A 7,250-nucleotide genomic window follows, 5' to 3' on the forward strand; every position below is an offset into this window, starting at 1 on the left:
GGGTTTCACCATGTTGACGAGGATGGTCTTGATCTCTTGACCTTGTGATCCACCCGCCTCGGCCTCCCAAAGTGCTGGGATTACAGGCATGAGCCACTGCACCTGGCCCCTAAACTTTTTATTATTTTAGAAATACCTGATTTGGGGGCTTGAGGTACTTTATCAATAACTAAATTGCTGTCAATATTTTCTATTTTGCTTAGACAGATGTTTAATAAAATTTTGAAATGGGACTAGAACCAAGAGTTTTATTTTCCATCTCTATATATTTTTGAATTGCCTCATCTCTAAACTTTATAAATAAAGAATATATACCATTCATTTGACCAGCACAGAGTCCTCCCTAACATTTTTCCTGAGACATCATCTATGCCTTTCCGCTTTCCATATATCCTTTCTTGGAGTGTTTTATCATTTACAGGCTCATCCCCAGTATGAATAGTCACAAAGTATGCAGGGAAAGTTGGTGTAACTGAAAGAAAAGAAAGGTTGCATTACTCAATATCTCCTCTATAACTCCTACCCCGTCAACCATCTGTTCTTTCAAACTCATCCTCAAAACCTATGTGGAAACTAATAGTTAAAAATAAAACTTACTATGGAAACTTTGACTTCACTTAACTCAGTCTAGGATACTGCTTAAAATAACTGGTAAATAGGAGATAGTGACCTGAGTTTGGAAGGGAAGGCATTACATGTTGAAAGAAAAGCTTAGAAAAATGAGAAAGAGGGGAAAAAAGGAGAAAAATAGAGTAATTAGATCACCTTCTTAGCAAGTAGAAATAGTGAATTGGTTTTTTCACATTATGTTGCTCAGTAACTCTTTATCACCTATAAGGTAAAGGCAGAATTCCTTAAGCTGAATCATAGGATGGTTGATTCTCTGTCCACGTGTATTTATAATCTCATCCTCTAAGTTTTCATCACGCAGGAATTGTACTGAAACACTTAGAGTTTCCTTTATATGCCTTTGTGTCTCAATATTCCACTGAGGGAGGGAAGGAGGAAGGGAGAGAGAGAGAGAGAGAGAGGTATCGCAGCCTCCATTTCTCCTTCATGTATGGCCCACTCATTCCTCACATTTTTAAAGTCATCAATTATTGAACTCTCTTCAGTATGTCTAGGGAGAGTATGCTGTTTCCTTCTTAGTAATTTAAAGCTTGTCTAGTTTGACTTTATCAAAATACTCAACATATTATATCTAATTTTTTTTCTTATTGGTGTCTCCAATAGATTTGAGTCTCAAGGATAAACGCCTCATTTATTCCCTTTGAATCCTCAACTTATCCAATATTTAAATAATTGAGATATGCTTGATGAATAAATGTCTATTAATGAATTAATTATAATCCCAATTAGTTTATTTTGTAGTAACTTGGTTTCCTTAAGAGGCACTACCATGTGCCTCTTGAGAAACACTTCTGTGTCCCTCATATGTTGTATGTTTACTGTAATTTTTTGTTCTTCCTTTCTAAGACTGATACTGCCCCCACTCTATGAAATAATCAAGACTTATACTGGATCTCTGCCTTTATCTTGGTCTCAATCTTTATCCTTATTTTTTTCCACTATTCAGCTTTTCTTTCTGTCATTTGATGGCAATTTCTATTTTTCATTACTAATAACTAGAAGTAAACAGATCACTAGCTCATGGGTAAAACTCAATAATTTTTAAATTTGACATATAAATAAGTGACTGTCACTGGTATTCTTAATAAAAAAAAAGTCTCTAAATAAACATTAAAATTTTACATTTGTTCAAATCAGAGTTCTAGTACCTGTTTTATTCATTCTCAGGCACCTCCTAGAAACCTCTGTGAAGGTTTGTAGGTGAAATTTGCCAAAATTGTCTTCCCTGTCATGATGCCTCAGGGTTCTTCTTCATCTTTCAAGAACTCCCAAGGCCAAAATCAGAGAATAGCATTACTCCACAAAAAAATGTTACCTGTGTGCCCTTTCTTCATGGGTACTTTAGGTAGTGCCTCAATGGGTATCATCAGTGGTCTTTCCTTTTTACATTAGCCCTGGACTCAATACCTTGGTTGGTAATTGAGCTCTCCACCTCCACAGGGAGCTAATTACCACATTGTGCCCGGTACTTGTCCACAATTTTTCTAATTAGCAAGTGGAACGATGATAATACACTATGAGAATTCACTGGCCAAAGAAAGAGCCTTATTATTCATGGGGATTAGTTGACTTAGAAATTCTCTAAAGAGTCAGAGATGTGGAGGTTCTCCAGGCATCATTTGTTAAAATATACATCAATGAAACCATCTTCTTTGAATTTCCCTACATAGTGCCTCTAGAGTTTTGTTCTGCAATTGAAGAAAAGTATTCTTTTTTAAGCCGCTACACATTCCTATTTTTGAAAGCTAGAATGAAGGAAGATATAAAGAATAGAGGACAGAATATTAGAATGCCAGAATCTTTCAGATACATTAGAAACAGGTTTGCTTCTGGAATATAATGTTAATTTGGTAAATATTTCCTCAGTATATGAATACAGTTTGGGTTATGAAGAAAAATATGACAGTGCCTTCATGTAGTTTTTCACAAAGGCCATCATCAGCTATCTCCTCATTTCAGCTCACATATCAATTCTTTCTGACAGTGAGTGCATCCACTTGTGCTGGAAATGGGGCAAATGCTAGACACACATGGATGTCTCTCTGAGGTGCTCACATGAACTGCTCTTGTGTTAAGTCATGTCCTGCATGTTCTTGAGGGAATGTATTCTATTCCCGGGTCCACAAGGGGGCGTAGTTTCTAAGGCAAGAATTTCCCAGCGCCGTATCTCCCCTTCCCGGTTGGGATCTTAAGGGTCTTTGTTTAAACTTTGGCACACACAGGCAGTATCAAAGATCAATCACTGTGGCGGAAGTTTAAAGGAACTCCTTTCATAAGCCAGGGGGCTTGGATGAGGTGGGAATTCTTCCCAGTGTAAAAATCCCTGTCCCCCCACATCCAAGCGGTCTCCAGATCTGGATGCCCTTCCACAATCTCGTGGAATCTTCTCTCTCACATCTTTTTTTCCTCTCCTTTTTCTCTTTCTCTGTCTAAATAAATCACTTTCTGCAAAACGTTTTGGGATCTGATATTTACTTAATCACTCACCGTGCCCAGCGTGGTCCCCTCTCCCATTCTTGGGTGAATGAGAGACCAAGAGCCTAGAAGAACATCCTCTCTGGGGAGCTGAGACTCCCCCGCTCCCTGGAATTCAGAATTCGGTTACATTCTCACTTATGGGTTGGAGCTGAACAGTGAAAATACATGGACACGGCGGGGGCGGAGGGGGGCCAACACATACTGGTGCATATGGTGGGAGGCAGAGAAAGGGAGAGTACCAGGATAAATAGCCAATGCAGCTGGGCTTAATACCTAGGTGATGAGCTGATAGGTGCAGCAAGCCACCATAGCACATGTTTACCTATGTAACAAAACTGCATGCCTGCACATACATCCAAGAACTTAAAATTAAATTTAAAAAAAAAATGCTGCCAGATGAGGAAGTAAAGAAAAAAGCCCAACTGATTAACCCAGACAGAAACTTTTGGTGGCTTCTTCCTTCCCCTGAATCCAGATAGGATGAGTGACTACTTTGACCAATAAATTATAACATATGTAAGATTGTATCTGTTTATTAACCCTGGCCTCTAAAGTCTAATAGCTGCAACTTGAATCATCCACTTTTGTACCCTAGTAACCATGTTTTGAGGAAGCCAAGCAGCCCTTGGAGAATCTATATGGTAAGAAACCAAGGCTCTTAGCCAATAGTCCCAGCTGAACAAACAGCCAATAGCTAACATGAACATACCAGGCATATGACTGAGCAATCTTGAAAGTAAATCCTTCAGCCCCAGTTGAATCATCGAACCTGATGGCACATAGAGCAGATTCCAGCTGTCCCCACTGAATCCTGCCAAAATTGCAGACTTGTGTGCGGAATAATTATGGCTAATTTAAGCAACAAAAGTTGTAGGTTGTTCATTATGCAGCAGTAAATAATGAGAACAGAATTTGGTATCTAATGGCAGGGTGTGGTTATAATCAACATTTAAAACATTTGGCATTAATCTTATAATTGGTTGAATGCATAACCCATAAGGGCCTAAGGAGTCGCTTACTAAAAAGTGAAAGGATCATGAGGCAACTCTTGGTAAGGCATTGAAGCACAGAGAGAAAAATATTTGAAAGACAGAGAGGAAACTGTTATTAGAGTTAGGTAAAACATGAATACTTATTATCCATTGCTTGGAAGTTTGGCAGCATGACCACATGCTACAGCCTGGAAAATAGACTAGTTAGTAATCTCATTATCTTCCTGGAGAAATTTCTAGGAAGATTATAGAAAATTCCAACCAACAATAAAATATTAAAAGAGAGTAGAACACAGGATACTAGAGGAATGGAAGAGCAGAGCAAAGGGAAGGTTAGGCAGAGATTTGCTAAAGGATACAAAATTACAGCTAGATAAAGGAATAAGTTACAGTGTTCTATATCACTGTAGGGTGACTATAGTTAACAGCAATATAGAGATTCAAATTGCCAGAAGGAGGGTGTTGAACATTCCCAACATGAAAAAAATGATAAATGTTTGAGATTATGATATCCTAATTACCTTTGTCTAATCCCTGTACAAAATATTACTATTTACCTAATGAATATGTACAATTACTATTGGTCAACTAAAAAGTACATAATTTTTAAAAGTTTTTTAAGTTTCTAAGAATTTAGAGGAAACATAAAGATACAAATCTTGTTGAGTTTGCAGATAAAGATGTTTTTCCTGCAGTCTCTCTAAACAAAGACAAGGTACAAAATGGCTTCAAGGAAGAAATCAAATCCAAGGTGCTATCAGGAAACTAATGTCTCACGGTAAACATCTTAAGAATGTAGCTGTAATACCTTTTGTTAGAACTCAGGAATATTTTGGGCTATATCTAACAAGAGTTATAAATATCCTAAGGGTTTGAATCCTTAAAGTTTAACAATAAGCTGCCTTTTTTTTTTTAGATTATTCCTTTTTTTTAAATTTTTTTTTAATTATTATACTTTAAGCTCTGGGGTACCTGTGCACATCCCGCAGGGTTGTTGCATGGGTACACACATGCCATGGTGGTTTGCTGTTTCTCTCCCTCCGTCACCTACATCAGGCATTTCTCCCTGCGTTTTCCCTCCCCATCATCCCCTCCCCGCACTGTCCCTTCCCTAACACCCCTCCCTGCTACCTCCCCCAGTGTGTGATGTTCCACTCCCTGTGTCTAAGGTGGTTTTTTCCAATTCTTTTCTTTTTAAGAATCTTAAGGGAACTGCCATGTAGCAATTATTAATACTGTTACCTCACAAGTGACCCATAATAAAGAAATGAATATGGATGTGACTTTTTTATCTAATGGAATTAATTTATGAATTGAAACATAGGAAACCCACACAGTTTTAAAAAGGCATTCTATCAACATGTGCTAAAGATTACAGAGCCAAGACAAATGAATAGACCTTTGAACCCTCAACTTCTTACATGGAGGTATCAGACTGAGAAATGACATGTCTGTAAATTGTAGCTATGTCTTGTGGATAAAAAAGGATGATCAGAAAGTGGGAAAATGACATCACAAGTTATATACAAAAGTCATGGAATTCATTCCCAGGAAACAGGACTGGCAACGTGTGTCCAGAGGAATTAGAGAATTTCTATGGACCAATGACTGTGATGTGTCTAATTTCCTCCTTTTTCAAAGGGAAATATCCATTGCTATTATCCTACGCCCATCACATCATTGTCTTTTTGGGTGTCAGAAGCAGACAACCGGCTGCTATTATGCCTTAAAAGACTAGCAGCTTCCTCTCTCTGTGTCTTGGAACATTTAGTCTTTGAAACCAGTCATGATGTGATGAGAAAGTTTCTGGAACCCCATGGAAAGAGCCACATGGAGAGAAACTGACTCTTAACAACCTGTAGCCCTGACTCAGCTCCACCACAAACCAACACCATTTTGCCAGCCCTGTAAATGAGCCAAATGGAAGTGGGTCCTTCAATTCTCGTCAGGCAGCTCAGTTGACATTGTATGGAATTGAGACAAGCCAATCTTATAAGCCCTCTCCCATGTAGAGATTAATGAGCGAAATAAATTATCCTTGTTATATTTTATTACAGTTTTGGGGGACATAAATATTGCTACACTTTTACGTGTAGTTTCAGATGTTTTACTTAGCTAGGCCAAGCAGTCATTTATTCAATTAAAGTTAAGAGATATGTATTAGTTATATCATGAATGTCAGGGATATAGAAGACATTTAGGAAGAGTTAATATACAGGTATAATAAATTACTTCCTTTCACATTGCTGATTGTCCAGCAGAGAGAATAACATATGTACATAATCAGCTCAACATATTAGAGCTCAGTAAGAAGTATAAGTAAAGCTTACATTGCTACGGTGTTTTGAAGAATGGAAATCAGACAATACTTCATGAAATAGGTGAAAATAAAAAAATCTTTGATGGTGGACATTGGACAAAGAAGATGATAATCTTTTCAAATAAGAAATTCTTTGGTTCTTAGGCCGGCACAGCACCATTCTCCATAAGGATCACACCTTATAAGCCCTAAGTAAAGGAATGCAATGCACAGTATGGCAAATTTAGGTTTCTCTTCCACTGCCTTTTCATTTAATGATGGCCAAACAAGTCCATTTTGTCATTGCAAATTATTTTTTCTGTAGAAGTATTATTCTGCTATTTATTATTGCAATCCCTTTTAAACATAATTTTAAGACTTTCATGTTTCTACTAAAGGAATTCAAGAGACCTATATGCCAGGATAATAGAAAAATAGATCTGTAAAGTAAGATAGAAAAAAATTTTTAATCACACTTATGTCAGCATGCTGTAGAAAATATTCTATACATTAGTATTGAACACAAAAATCAGCTACTTTTTATGAAAGTTGACCAAGTGTTTATTTCTGAAACTTCCTGCTTAGTTGTCATTCTTTTTCACAGTATAGAATTTAGTTTTCCTAATGTATACATAATCTATATTTAAAAACCTCAAATTCTAGATCACATAGTAGCTTCTAAATTTTTAGTGAATATGATATAAAATAGCACTACTTTAGTTAATTTTTTTTCCCCATTTATTTTAATGCATTTTAGGTTTTGGGGTACATGTGAAGAACATGCAAGATTGTTGCATAGGTACACACGTGGCAGTGTGATTTGCTGCCTTCCTCCCCATCACCTACATCTG

At 37.1% G+C, this 7,250-nt stretch overlaps 1 pseudogene; it reads right to left on the reverse strand.

The window, feature by feature from the left end:
- The window catches only part of LOC108286090, a 12,813-nt pseudogene extending 10,843 nt beyond the window's left edge, over positions 1 to 1,970 (reverse strand).
- Positions 1,971 to 7,250: the final 5,280 nt, after the last annotated feature.

This window comes from Cebus imitator, unplaced genomic scaffold (assembly GCF_001604975.1).
Source record: "Cebus imitator isolate Cc_AM_T3 unplaced genomic scaffold, Cebus_imitator-1.0 Scaffold313, whole genome shotgun sequence".
NCBI classification, from domain to species: Eukaryota; Metazoa; Chordata; class Mammalia; order Primates; family Cebidae; genus Cebus; species Cebus imitator.